This window comes from Gorilla gorilla, chromosome 10, assembly GCF_029281585.2.
Source record: "Gorilla gorilla gorilla isolate KB3781 chromosome 10, NHGRI_mGorGor1-v2.1_pri, whole genome shotgun sequence".
NCBI classification, from domain to species: domain Eukaryota; kingdom Metazoa; phylum Chordata; class Mammalia; order Primates; family Hominidae; genus Gorilla; species Gorilla gorilla.
In genome coordinates, this window is record NC_073234.2 from 102,667,814 (window position 1) to 102,682,332 (window position 14,519).

A 14,519-nucleotide genomic window follows, 5' to 3' on the forward strand; every position below is an offset into this window, starting at 1 on the left:
TCTTTCAGAGGGGAGAGTATCCTACATATTTTTCTCCTCCAGAAATTATACCGACCATGGAAAGAAAAAGAAATTGCTTTTTCTTATACTCTACTGTATTTCAATTAAAGGATGTAAAAGTAGATAGTAAGTGGCATATTGACATCATTAAAATTAGCAGCAGGAGCTGCAAAATGAATTAGTGCAGTCGTGGGACTGCTCAAGTGTTACAGAACCAGAGCATCCTTGGAAAAAAAAAAAAAAAACCAGCATCCACCCCTCAACTCTAGATGAAGCCAGTGTGTTCAACTTACCTCAGTCTTCCTTCATATTAAAAACAAAACCCACAGAGCTACTTTCTACTTCAAGTCTCTATCTCATTAAGATTTACACTTCAAGGGACAAGGTGAAGAGAAAAGCAGTTATTATGATAATTACATCTTCTCACCCATGGTGTATTACTTTTTATTTCAGTGGGCAATCTAATTCCACAATCTAAAAAGAATTCATTTCTTACTTAGTGAGAGACAAGATAATATTCCTACACGTAAGGTGTTCACAACGGCGTGATGCAGAGTCTATTGACAACAGAAGCAATAAAAGTGACTACCTTGCTGGTATGATTTCAGATAATCAGAAACACTGAAACTATCACGTGCCAATAAGACAAGTATCCATAACTACATGAGAAATCAAGTCCACCCATTGCACGCCATAGTAATGTACAATACCACTGCATTAATTCTGATTGCTCTACAGCTATTCTTATTTCTGTCTCACTAGCTTGATTGTGCCCATGTTGAGAGTAGAGAGTAAAATATAAAGTGTTTTCCATAGGTTATTTCACTTAATACTCAAACAATTTAAGAGGTAAATATTAGACACCCAATTTTAAGTCATAAGACAACCAAGGCTCTGGGAGATTAAGGTACTTTCCATTATAAAACAGAAAATAAAAGGCTGAACTAGGACTGATACCCAGATCTCACTCCAAAGATCTCAAGTGCTTTATGTATTTGATGTTATAGATACACATCTCCCACACACATCTACTTAAACCTAGCATAATATTTTTGCACATTGTAAATGTTTTTTTATTAAGTAGTTGAAATAAACAATCCATCAGAAACTGATTTTCATCACTCAAACTTTAGGTGAATAAATATCCAAAACTCACTTCTACACGAACTAAGATCTTGAAAACACCAAAAAAGAAGAGAGGAGAGTAATTCTACAAGCTTCAGCTACTTTATAATATTTTACAAAGGCTACAGGAATATGGCAATATCTTGCAAATGTTAGGCTAATTGATGATATATTGTGTCCTATTAAAATCTTACTTTCTATAAGATTTTAGAGGTTCTGAGGTAGTCCAAAATTAAGTATTCTTTAAACTTTTATTTTTAAGCAAACTTCTGTTCAGTTTAGCTCATGTAGCCATATTTGAGTGGCCATATATAAGGAAAAATATATGCAGATAGTTTCCTTGATAGCACAACAACCTTTTGCAGTATAATATTACAAATGTTGTTTTAATCTTGACCTCTGGCTGCCAATTTTTAATTAACTCATTAACCTTTTTTTGCTTATTAAAATAATAATTTATTTTTTTCCTACAGGGGAAACACACCAGAGAATATGTGTATGCAATGGTGTTCTTTGTCATGATTTTACGCATCAGTAATATTTTTACCTAATAGCACATGTAATGTATGATGCCCCCACCTATGCAACTTACATTGCTTTTGCAATAAACTATGCCAGTTTGATCATTCCCAATTTCCCTGAACTTTTAGTAAACATAGATGGTCTGCAACAATTAGAGGTAAAGGATTGCTATAGGTTACTCCCCAACTCCCACACTCATTACCAGGTGTTATGTTCTGACTGAAAGCCATTGCAGACCAAATTCCGCCATATCAAACATAAATTAGCAAACAGACACAAAAAATTCTCTTTTTTTTTTTTTGGTAAATCTTGAACTCTGTCCTTTTAGGCAGTCTGAAAAGTTTCATGTATCAAAAGTTTATTCTGAGACTGATGAATACATCAAATATCCTTGTAAAAAAACTAATAAACAAAATGAAACTAATTAGCAACTAGTTAAGGAAGTGAAACCACCACCTTGGGAGTGTCTTAGAAGGAACTTAGAAGAAGGAAGTTGGAAGTAAGGGGCTTATAGGGGCTTGTGATCTGGTTTCAAGTTTTTTGGGGGCAGATCTCTCAAGATATGGAACTGATTGCAACTGGGCAAAGTTTGGTTTGTGACATAATAGTTGAGGACTGGTGGACACTGAGAAGTGAGGATCTTAGAGCTAAATTTGATAAGTAACGTGTTTGTTAAGTGATACTTTTGCCCAAATGAACAGACTATTGTCAGTAATAAATTGATTTGCAGGAACTTTCTGAAGCAACTATTAACGTTATTTATTGATTTATAGTCTTATGTTACCAGGGAAAGATTTCTGGCAAAAAACGGCGGGGGGGCGGGGGAGGGATAAGCCACGTTGCCATAGCTGCTGTTACAAATGTTGGCAAAGATCATCTTAATTCTCAAGACAAGTTAACACTGGTCTCCTGGATAGATCAACTAGCCTTTTCATCATAGCAATCTATGCAAACCTCCCTTAAGTGAAATGACACATCACTGAATGGAGATGTAAATTCAAGGTACCTCACAGAAGGTTACAGACTGCTGGACTATTTAAATCCATTTTTTCTATTCATGGTTCAAACAGAAACAACACACTTAGTCCGTATTTCTAGTCAACTACATAATCTGAATGCCACTCAATTCAAGAAATATTACTTCTGCTGTCTCGTAAGCTAGTTTCTATTTATCTGGTAATATGTTGAAAGACTTGCTGTAGCCACCTTGGGAATGCATATTCCTAAGAAATACTTCAGTTCTTTCAAAAGATGAGTGAATGACTAATGTCAATTACTCATTTGTACTATCACTTCTAGAGTATAAAGTTCATTGATTCCCACATGTATTGATATCACTGAGGAGTTAAAATTACAGTAACTATAACATTTGCAACTGCATACAAGTGGTGAAGCAAGGTGTATGACATTAATAAAATTAGAACTGTATTAGTATTACTAATGAAATTAATAATTAGTATTAGTATTAATAAAATTAATAAGTCCTGTAGATGGGTATTTTGCCGATGATGAGTAAATAGTCCCTCAGCTATCTATGTTATTTCTGGAAGGATACTTGAGAAAATATATACCCTCAAACACAAAAATTTACACATGACAATCATGTAAGTTTTTATTTCTGACTTATGATTTTTAAAAATTGCCAACATTTTTATTACTAAAATTTTCAAATATACAAGCTAAAGGAATCTTATGCTCAAAACTTAGATTTAACAATTAACATTTTATCATATTTTCCACATCTATTTTTCTATTGTCTAATGATTTGCTGAACACTTTCAGATTAAGTTTCAGAAATCATAACTCTTCATTCTTAAAATCTTAACTGTGTATCTGAAAAGAACTAGGACCCTCTCTAACTTAATCACAGTTATTATCCCATCTAGAAAAATTGCCAATTCAGTTGCATCTAATACCCAAGTCACTTTCGAATTTCAAATTAATTTTAATATTTTTTAGTAAATGAAATTCATAATTTAAGCATATTCAAACTTAGTTATTCTACAGCAACATCTCAAATTGATACATATGCATCTGAAATTGATGCCTGTGATAGTGCAGGTTGAATATTTCTAATCCAAAAATAAAAAATCTGAAATACTCAAAAATCCAAAACTTTTTTATACTAACATGATGTCCAAAGAAAATGCTCATTGGAGCATTCTGAATTTGGGATTTTCAGATTTGGAATGTTCAACTGGTATGCAAATATTCTAAAATCTGAAGGAATTCAAAATCTAAAACACTTCTATCCCAAGCATTTCAGATAAGAGATACTTAGCCTATAGATGGTTCTGATAGGAGTTGTACAGAAAGAATTTTTGAAATATTAAACCTTTTAAGAAAATTTACTTCAAAAGTTAAATCGATGGAACACTTGCATGGTAATAAGTTATAAGTTGTACTATAATTTGCATTATACTTCATGGATAATGGAATTTTGTGACATCTTAATGTGCACTCCATTAGAGTGTATTCTAGATTCTCATTTCAAAATATTTTGTATGCCCTCCCATATGCTAATCAATCAATATCATTTCTTTTTTATTTGAGTGAATTAAAAGGAAATATCTCATTTTAGTCTATGTAACTGGGTTAATTTAAATTCAAGCTAACAGTCAGATGTCTTAGGTGTCATATTCTTTAGTAATTGACTTTTAGTCTTCTTAACTCTATCTGAGAGGTTCATGAGGAGTAATTAAGTCTTTCAATTAATTTTTTCAAGATTACCTTATGTAATGTCATAGCAAATCCATATAAACAGGATAGACTCCACCCAAAATTTGCTTCTATTGTTGAGAATGATGGCCTCCGCCCCACCATCACACATATACCAAGAGTATGAAAAGGTTTCTTACTCAAATAATGGGGCTTTTTGGAAAGTGCAGGGCAGGTTTCAAAGCTGGCCTGAATATGCATTGCCAGGAGATTGCCTGTCTTACTTCGGCTGTTATAGCAAAATACCATAGACTGATTGGTTATCAACAACAGAGATTTATTTCACACAGTTCTATAGGCTGGGAAGTACAAGATTAAGGGACCTGCAGATTTATTCACTGTCTGCTGAAGGTCTAATCTCTCTTAGATGGAGCCTTCTGACTGTGTGCCATTTGGTGGAAGGAGCAAAGTAGTTTTCTAAGACCTTTTTTATCAGGGCACACATTCCATTCATGAAGACTCTGTTCCCATGATCTAATTACCTCCCAAAGGTCTCAGTTCTTAACATCATTATCTTGGGGGTTAGGTTTCAGTGCATGCATTTTAAGTGGACAAAAACATTTAGACCACAGCACAGGTTAAGGTTTTTATGTTGTTTAGGAGATAGATCAGGACTGAGCATTTGCACACATGGGCAGGGCCTTGTATGGTTTGGACTGCCTGCCAGTGCCACTGGAGGGGCATCCAGGCCTTCTTATTAGAATACTCAGCTGGGAGATAGAAGGGAAAGAGAGAGAAGAAAGCCTTAAAAGCTATCAGCAGTCAAACATCAAAAGATAGAGTCAGACACTTTATTGTACATAATAAGTGAATTACTTGAAGGAAGCTGATTTTTGTTATTTTCCTCTACTGTTTGCATTGTTACACAAGGTTTCACAGCTCCTAGGGAAAGGGAACACTACTAGCTTAACATTTCCTAACTTATTTTTTAAATTTCCATCTTATATTAAAGAAAAAAGGCAAGAGGTTATTTCAAGCATATGCATTCCTTATTTTCACAAGGGACATAGAGTAAAGAAATAAAAAAACTATCACTCTATTAGTATGTACTTGTTTGTTTTAAACTCCAGTAACTTTAACCTCAGTGATTTAAATAGTATATTTTAATTCATATGAACCCCCAAACTTGTAGAAAATGTATGTGTAAACCCAACCATTAATCTCAATTAGCCTCCTTGCTATTATCATAAATATATGATATTTTCAAAGAAAAAAATGTGTTAATCTGTGGTTTGACTTGTGTTTATATGTTTTATTAGGCAATACGTCAAGGAGACAATGTTAAATTAAAGGGAAAAAAAGATCACAGTCAATTAAGTTGATTGAGAAATAGTAGAATGTTATCCAACTGAAATTGGCATTATCTAACCCTGTTTGTTCACATATAAGAGGCAATTCAAAGCAAATGCAATTCCTTTTGCAAAGTGCACTGACATTTTTCAGACTCTCAGGAAGAAGTCAAACACTTGCTACAGTAAGGGAGTGAGAGCACGCCATACAAATGTGAACCAAGATGCCACGCTCTTTGGAAGCTCATTGAAAAGTGAATACAACATCTGAAAATATCCATTAGGCAGAAGCCTGGCTTGGAAGAGCTGAGCTGAAAGAACAAGAGTAGTTTGGTTGACAGCTATGGCAGAGGAGCCGATAGCCGAGTTCTTAGGCAAACAACTCTTTGACTTTCCAGATAATTTTTCATCAGGTACATGCTCCACTTCCTCTCCATTTCATACTCTTATCCTCAGCATTTTGTTGTAATATTTCATTGAAAACTGGTTTCCAGCTAAAGAAACTAGTATGGTTTTACATAGCTACCTCATACTTTTTCAAGTACGTTTTGCAGGTACATGCACATGGAAATAACAGGAAACTGAGATTGCACCCAGAGTGCATTCTGGGTTATCCCTTTTTCGTTGTTGTGTGGAGACCAGCTGGGTCGGGGAGACCCTAACCCAGCGGCGCTAGAGGAATTAAAGACCAGCCTGACTTGTTGATTTTTTCTACATTAAATATAGAGGTGCAAAGTGGGAAATCAGGGGTCTCACAGCCTTCAGAGCTGAGAGCCCCAAACAGAGATTTACCCACATATTTATTAACAGCAAGCCAGTCATTAGCATTGTTTCTATAGATATTAAATTAACTAAAAGTATCCCTTATGGGAAACAAAGGGATGGGGCGAATTAAAGGAATAGGTTGGGCTAGTTAACTGCAGCAGGAGCATGTCCTTAAGGCACAGATCGCTCATGCTATTGTTTGTGGCTTAAGAATGCCTTTAAGTGGTTTTCCACCCTGGGTGGGCCAGGTGTTCCTTGCCCTCATTCCGGTAAACCCACAACCCTCCAGCGTGGGCTTTATGGCCATCATGAACATGTCACAGTGCTGCAGAGATTTTGTTTATGGCCAGTTTTGGGGCCAGTTTATGGCCAGATACTGGGGGGCTTTTTCCCAACATTGTTGTGCTTTTTAAAACTATTCTTTAAAGAATACACATGGCTTCTAGTTTTCCATATTTGGTGCCAACAGGAAATTATTCTGTTTTATTAGCTGTGATAGTTGCAAAATTAGATAAAGCAAAAATATATGCATTATTTTAAAATGCTATACTATAGAAGGAAATTATCTATGGTCTAGTGATTGGGAGCATAACAATAAAGTTAGAATACTTGGATTCAAATCAATATCTATCATATTACTGTATAACTTGAATAACAGTTTCTGTCTCAGTTTCTTTGACTAAACACTGAGTTCATCAGAAACTATCTCATGAATTATTGCAAGTGGGGAAAAAGCCATAATGGTATTAGAAAATGGCATGATGCCTGTCATTTTTATTATTCTTGTTATTAATTTAGCTTATTAGTGTAACAAGAAACACTGTTTGCAGTAACATTCCTATAAATTTTCAATAAACTTTACCTTTACCTTTATTGTCACCTATAATGCAGGACTCAAAGTTGTGCATAATTATGTGTTTTTTCAGGTTGTCATTACCTCCCAAGTGTCTGAATTTAGAACATTTTTGATTCCAGTAAAATGGTATTACCCTTTCTTTCAGAGCTGATCCTTTCTGATCATCAATTCTGCTTTCTCTCTTATTCTGCACCCATAGCTGGGCTACTCTTTTTCACATCCTCAGCAGGCAGGCATCACAATGTGGCTGACATAGCTTACGGGGCAGAAATAATGCACTCTACATTCAGACAAGACCCTTAAAGCCCTCCAACAGGTCGGCCTCTTGGCTTTTCCCACTCTGTTGGCTTCATGCAGAAGAGCAAGGCAACATTGGAATTCACATTTTCCATATGAAAAGAACACAAGATGGAAGTAGTTAGGGTCTTTAAATCACATCTTCAAAGAAGACTGCCCACCTATCAGAACCACTGTTTGGACTTAAACGATTGAAAAATGAACTTCACTTTTGTTTAGCCTCTGATATTTTGGAATGTAACCATTATAGCAGCTGTTATTACCAGAACTAAAATATCTCTCAAGGTAGAACAATCTATCATATGTGTACAAAATTTTAAAGCCTGGACAAATACCCAAATTACCTATAAATTGACAAAGTTTATTTTAAAAAGCTCTTATGAACTGTTATCAATAACATAATACAAATTGTTACCCCTTTTTCATGCATTAAAACTTTATTTTTATCTAGCTAGTGACTGGAATTTTCCCTCTATTACTTCTTAAGAGTTACCAGAAGCTGACATGTAAGTGACATCTAAAGTAGAAACCATATTCTGTGAAGCATGAGTCTTTCATTAAGTTTTATCTGTGTAGGCAAAATGGATATATGAAAATTATATGGGGCTTAGAATTAGCTAGATCTAGGTTTAAATCCTAGTGCTAATATTTTTTTCTATGCACTGTTGGGCAAGTTACTTACTGAAACTCAAGTGTATAGTTTATCCAATGGGAATAATAGTAGTAACTATGCTAAAATAATAATCATAGAATTCAATACATGCTTATATAATATATACTTCTATACTCATAAAATATAGTATAGAAAAAAAGGAATCAATATTCACTGAGTATACATCTCCCAGCTCACCCTACTTTCTTTTTATGTTCTGACTGAGAAACGCAGAGTCACCTTGACTGCTCTGTGACCTGGCCAGCTGCCTTGTTTTCCCCAGCAGGCTTGAGCTCTAGTTGGGACCTTGGACATTCCCAGGCACTTATGAAGCTGCTTATGTTGCTTCTAGAAAACACAGAAATTAACCCTGTTGCTAAACATGTGGAAACTTGCCCCAGCCCTGAGCCAAATTCCTTAACCCCCCATATAAACTGCATAACCCAACCCCTTTATTGAGGACCTACCTAGGCAGAACAACTCTTTCTTCCCCTATCTGTCATGAGAACTGCTACAGCATTCTGGATGTAAATTCCCCTTATAGATGCTTCGAAGTGCTTCTTTGGAATTCCGAGCATCTCCCTCTCTGGACATTTGGAGTTTACCTTTTTTGCAGGGACTCCCCTGCCCCCAATTTTAGGGGCAATGGATTTTATTAGTCAAAACACTGAGCCTGTCCTACATATCAGGCACTCTGCTAAGTGTCTTTAGTATCCTTATCTCATATGGAATCTTTTGAGACAGAGTCTCTCTCTGTCACGCAGGCTAGAGTGCAGCAGTGCGATCTCGGCTCAGTGCAACTTCCACCACCTGGGTTCAAGCAATTCCCCTGCCTTGGCGTCCCAAGTAGCTAGGACTACAGGTGCCCACCACCACGCATGGCTAATTTTGGTATTTTTTGTACAGACAGGGCTTTACCATGTTGGCCAGGCTGGTCTCAAACTCCTGACCTCAAGTGATCTGCCCACCTCAGCCTCCCAAAGTGCTGGGATTACAGGCATGAGCCACCATGCCCAGCCCTTGGCACTCCTTATAAACCCCTAGTAGTTGATTATTTTTGTTTTCTTTATGAAAGCAGATGTTTTCCATATATTACAGAAAAAGCAAGTTTAGTATAATAGCTAAGACATAATGATTGTGGAAAAAGCTAAAGCTGAAGGGTAAACATCAGGATGGCTATGTCTAAAAAATAGGATGAACAATAACTAACCTCTTCAGCCTCCAGGGCTGGCACAGTTGGAAAATCCAAATCTCAGAAGTGGGACCACAAAGTGAAAGCTCAAGGAAAGATCTGAAAAGCTGTCATGGTTGTCCAACTCACCACATTGAATAAAGCCACTCTGGCCTATATCTGCTTATCTCAAATGAGTTTTCATTGGCAAACACTAACTCAGAAACATACAGCAAAGAGAATTCTAGAAAAGCAGTTCCAGCCAGTCAGCACTGGCCGTGCTGAGGTCGAACTGGCAGCAGACGATCCAGCATGCATAATTACCATTTTCTCCACAATACCGACAAAGAGGAGGAGGAGAAGCTACAGTAAAAACAACAAATGTGTGTCTGGCATTAACTATGTTCCACGCACACTTGATAAAGTGGTTTACATTTACTATCTCAATTAATTTTCACAAGTTCTCTTTCTGTTTTACATTTGAGGATTTAAAAAAGGTGAATGCGTTAGAGCCACAAGTTATTACTAAATGGCATGGCCAAGAGTCTAGTACCCTTCTTTCTGATTTCAGAGCTTGTGTTTCAAAAAGATGAAACCAGAAATAAAATTCTTTTGTGTGTGTGTGTGTGTGTGTGTGCGTGCGCGCGCACGAGTCTTTTGTTTTATAATTTTTTAGGCTCAAGTGGTACATATGCAGGTTTGTTATGTGGATATATTGTGTAGTGATAAAGTGTAGGCTTCTAATGAACTAATCACCCAAATAGTAAACATTGTACCCAACAGGTAAATTTTCAATCCTACCCCTTCCCACCCTCCCTTGCTTTAGGAGGAACCAGTGTCTATTATATCCTTCTTTATGCTCACGTGTACCTATTGTTCAGCTCCTACTTGTAAGTGAGAATATGTGGTATTTGATTTTCTGTTTCTGAGTTACAGAAATAACATTATTATCTTTTTAATTGCAAAGTCCTGCATCGCTTCTATGGTACAAAAATTGGAGCTTTGTAAAAAAAAAATATATTTGCCAATATAAAGATAGGTGACACACCAATACATATTGCTATAATAATGTAAAATTGCTTTATATAAATAAGTTTAAAATATATAGTGTATGTGAGAGTTGGGAAAATAAATTTTTAACAAATGTAACTAAGACATATAACTAGAACTTAATAATAAAATTATTAAATACTGAATTGTCCTCCTCTTCTCACTTATATGTTGAATCCCTAACCCCTAATGTGACTGTATTTGGAGATAAGGCCTCAAGAAGGTAAATAAGGTCAAATGAGGTAATAAAGGCAGGGCTTTAATTCACTATTACTGATGTCTTTAAAAGGAAGAGACAGCAGAGATGTACACACATAGAGAGTCATGTGAAGACACAGTAAAAAGATGCTCACCTACAAGTGAAGGAGAGAGACTGTGGTAGAAACAGAGCAAGCCAACACTTTAATCTTGGACTTCCGGCATCCAGAACTGTGAGAAATAAGTTTCTGTTGTTTAAGTCACCCAGTCTGTGATGTTTTCTTACGGCAGCCCTAGCTGACTAATACGAAGACCTTTACCTAATGTAGTGGAAAAGAGGATGAATATGTATGTGCAGTGATGTGATGGGAAGCACTTTTGATGTCACATAAAAATGAACTTTTTTAAGATAATATCTGTATTAGTCAATATTCCACTGTAGTTATTAGAAATTACTTTATCTAATTTAAGCAGAAAATGATTTAACAGGGAAATCAGTTCCTTACAATATGCTAGCAGAGGCAGGAGAAGAAGACTCAAGTCCAGGCATCAATAAATGATTTTTAAAAAATGCAAGTGAATTCTGTTTCAAATCTAGTTAGAGTAACAAGCACTAAATTTGTATTTCAGCCTGAAGCACTAATATGAACAGCATTCTACAAAAGAATGACTTTCAAGATACTGGACAGAAGATGAAAGACAGTGATTCCTGAAAGATAAGAACAAACCAAATGAGCCCTATGATTGTCCCAACTTACTGACTAGAGAGAGTTTTCCAGCCACTCTCTGGGGCAGGGAGAGATGAATCCCAGATTTGAAGAGACAGAGCTGAGAATGCAAGGAAATTAAGATAGCCATAGTTGATGAGAAAGAATAACACAGCAAAAATTGCTGCACAGAGAGAACACTGCATAGATCTGTGAAATGTCACCACAGGTATTTCTCATAGCACTTGTCAGCCCCTTCATGTGAGAAAACTACCCAAAGTTAAGCTAGAAAAAAAAATATATGAAAAGGCTAGAGAAGATGTTAACTCAAAATTAAGAATACTAACAGTGCCCATCAGCCAGAGTGGAAAAACAATATAATACACTGGATATTGGGTAAAGCACTCAGAGGCTCTTACTGCAGTAGTGTGGAAAGATTGCACTAGGCCAAAAATGACTAATTCTAAATAACAAATACTAAAGGAATGATTCAAATGAAGAAAATATAAATACGTACACAAATATCTAGCAACCAACAAGATAAATTTCACAATGTAAATGCATCTGAATCAAAATTATCAGTATGCAAAGAATCAGGAAAATATGGCCCATCATGAGGAGAAATATCAATCCATCAAAAACGACAATGGCACAGATGTTAGAATTATCAAGTAATTGCATTAAAAAATTGCTATAACTGTATTCCATGTGCTCTTACAGAAAGAAAACACATAGAATATACAGAAAGGAACCTAATAGAAATTTTACCAATGACAATTACACTGTGAGATTTAAAAAATGGACTTGATTAACAGCTATGTAAACATAGCAGAAAAGAAGATTAATAAACTTGAACATGCCACAGTGGAAATGAAGCAAAATGGGTACACAGAGGAAACAAATTTAAAAATTAACACATCACTGAGTTGCAGGACAACTTCAAGCAGTCTACTATAGGTGTGATAAGAATTTCTGAAAAGAGCTGGAGAGGGTCAGTAAAATTAGTAGAAGAAACAATGGCTAAAATTCTTGAAGTTTATGAAAACTGTAAATATAAAGATCCAAAAAGTTCAACAGACCTTAAGTGAATAAACACAAAGAAAATTATAGCAAGATATACCATATTGACTTATTAAAACAAAGGATAAAGGGAAAATCTTCAAAATTTGAAAAGAAAATCTCTGAAAAAAAGGCACAGTATATACAGAGAAACAATGCCAATGACAACAGATTTCTCATCAAAAACAATGTAAGTGAGAAAACAGTGAAGCAACATTATTTAAGTACTGAAAGAAAAAAATCAATTTAGAATGCTATACCTAGTGAAAGTATCTTTCAGAAAATAAGGGAATAAATGCTTTCTAAGATATATAGTAGTTGAAAGAATCTATCATCAGCAACTCCATACTATAAAAAATGTAAAAGAAAATTGCTTAGTCAAAAGAAAAATAGTATTAGATGGAAATACGAATGAACACAGAAAATTATAAGCATAAAAAATGGAAACTATGAAATTAAATATGGAAAATATTTTTTACTTAAATATTTTCAAAAGATAATTGAGTAAACAAAAATAATAAGCATGTATTGGAAGCTTTACTATAAATTTATAATTAAAGATAAAACAGCAAAAATGTTGTAGAAATAAATGGAAATACACTATTTTTAGGTTCTTAAATGATATGTATAATCATTTAATATCATATAACAGTATAATGTAACAAGACAAGGATATATACCATAAAGTTTAAAGCAACCACTAAAGTAACGAAAGTTATGTATAAGCCAAACAATGAGATTAAATATAATCATAAGAAAATACTTAGCTAATCCAAAAGAAGTCAAAAATAGTGGAAAAAGAAACAAAAAAAAATAGTTGAGACAAATAGAAAAGAAATAGGGAGACAATAGGATTAAATCTAACCATATCAATATTTACACAAAATGTATATGGTCCAAGTACACCATGTAAGAGACAGAGATTGTCAGATTGAATAAAAAGTGAAACATATCTATATTCTGCCCACAAGAAATGCATTTGAAATGTAGAAACAAAAACTAGTTGTATGTAAAATGATACAAAAAATATAGCTTGTTAACAAACGTAATCAAAGGAAAGCTGGATTGGCTATATTGTTATCAGAGAAATTAGATATCACAGTAATTGTACATAATATTACTAGGAATAAACAGGTGATTTTATAATGATAAAGAAGTCATTTCTAAAGAAAGGCTTAATAATCCTAAATATGTGTACACCTATTAATAGGGTTTCAAAACTTTTTTGTTAAATGACAAACTGATTCTTAAACTCATGTGGAAATATAAAGGAAGTAGAATAATCAAAGTAACAAAATCCACATTTTTTTTTTTTTTGAGACAGGTTCTTGCTCTGTTGCCCAGGATGGAATGCAGAAGCATAAATCAGGCTCACTGAAACCTTCACCTCCCATATTCAAGCGATTCTCCTGCCTCAGCTGCCCGAGTAGTTGAGACTAGAGGTGCCCACCATCACACTCAACTAATTTTAGTATTTCTAATAGAGACAGGGTTTCGCCATGTTGGCCAGGCTGGTCTCAAACTCCTGACCTCAAGTAATCCACATGCCTGAGCCTACCAAAGTGCTGGGATTACAGGCGTGAGCCACTGCACCCAGCCCCCATTCATTCTGGATAAGAACATTTAGAGATATAGAAATGAAAGGTAATTCTCTTAACCTGATAAACAGTATCTGTGAAAACCCTACAGCTAATATCATATTTAAAGGTGACAGACTGAATGTCGTTGATCTTGTTGCGAAGATCAGCAACAAGACAAAAAGATAATCTGCTTTCATTATTTCTAGTCAACATATTTCTGGATGCTATAATTAATGCAAACAGGCAAGAAAGAGAAATAAAAGCATTCAGATTAGACAGAAATAAGAGAAGGGCAAATTTTATTTGTCCTTACTCACAAATCAAATGATCTGCCTTGTAGATATCTCATGGAATCAACCAAAAACCTATAAAAATCATAAAGTGAGTTTAGTAGGTTTTTATTATACACAATCAATATATAAAGGTTGATTTTATTTTGATATACTAGCAACAATTATTGCTAACAATTATGAAATTAACAAATAATGCAATTTATAGTAGCATCAAAATTATGAAATATTTAAGGATAA

At 34.8% G+C, this 14,519-nt stretch overlaps 1 protein-coding gene across 1 annotated transcript in view; it reads right to left on the reverse strand.

The window, feature by feature from the left end:
• Nucleotides 1–14,519, reverse strand: part of MGAT4C (MGAT4 family member C) — a 1,374,466-nt gene that overhangs the window by 1,322,245 nt on the left and 37,702 nt on the right. Inside the window, exon 2 of the mRNA XM_063694191.1 lies at nucleotides 14,307–14,354. The gene's annotated coding sequence lies outside the window, so the exon portion shown is untranslated. The remainder of the gene's footprint in view (nucleotides 1–14,306; nucleotides 14,355–14,519) is intronic.